We start from the raw sequence: 501 nt of genomic DNA, 5'->3' as shown, positions 1-501 counted from the left end.
CATTTTGCAATTCTTCATCAAGCAGAGGTTTCACAACTCCAGTTGTTAAGTTCACAGCTACCTGGCTATACAAGCATCTCCCGCTGTCACCACCAGCTCCAAGTTCTACCCGTTTACAGGAAAAAAAAAACACTACCAAGCCCAGATGGCTAAAACAAACCTTTAAAACACAGCTAGGTGATGCACTGCTGCAGTATATACATCTTGATGAGATCTCAAAGGAGAATGAGGAACGCATGTCAACACCGACCCTCAAAGCAGCAGTGGCTTCTACCCCAGCCAAAACCAGCGACATCGCTGGCACTGCACATCGACAGCTTCAGGGCGGTCTTCACATAAGCCAAACCCTGCACCTAGGGAGGCAAAAGGTAAGAGGAGCCCCCCAACTACTTCTTGTGTAGGAACTGATTTTGTGCAGCACACAGGGCTTAAGCCGAGCCCTTCACAGCGCCTGCCCCCCCGCTGTGCCTCAGAGCTGCTGTGGTGCCTGAAGGAAGCCAG

The sequence above is a fragment of the Egretta garzetta genome, unplaced genomic scaffold (assembly GCF_000687185.1).
Source record: "Egretta garzetta isolate BGI_Z169 unplaced genomic scaffold, ASM68718v1 scaffold108, whole genome shotgun sequence".
Taxonomy (NCBI): Eukaryota; Metazoa; Chordata; class Aves; order Pelecaniformes; family Ardeidae; genus Egretta; species Egretta garzetta.
The sequence above is the reverse complement of the archived record's forward strand: the minus strand, read 5'-3'. Positions refer to the sequence as shown.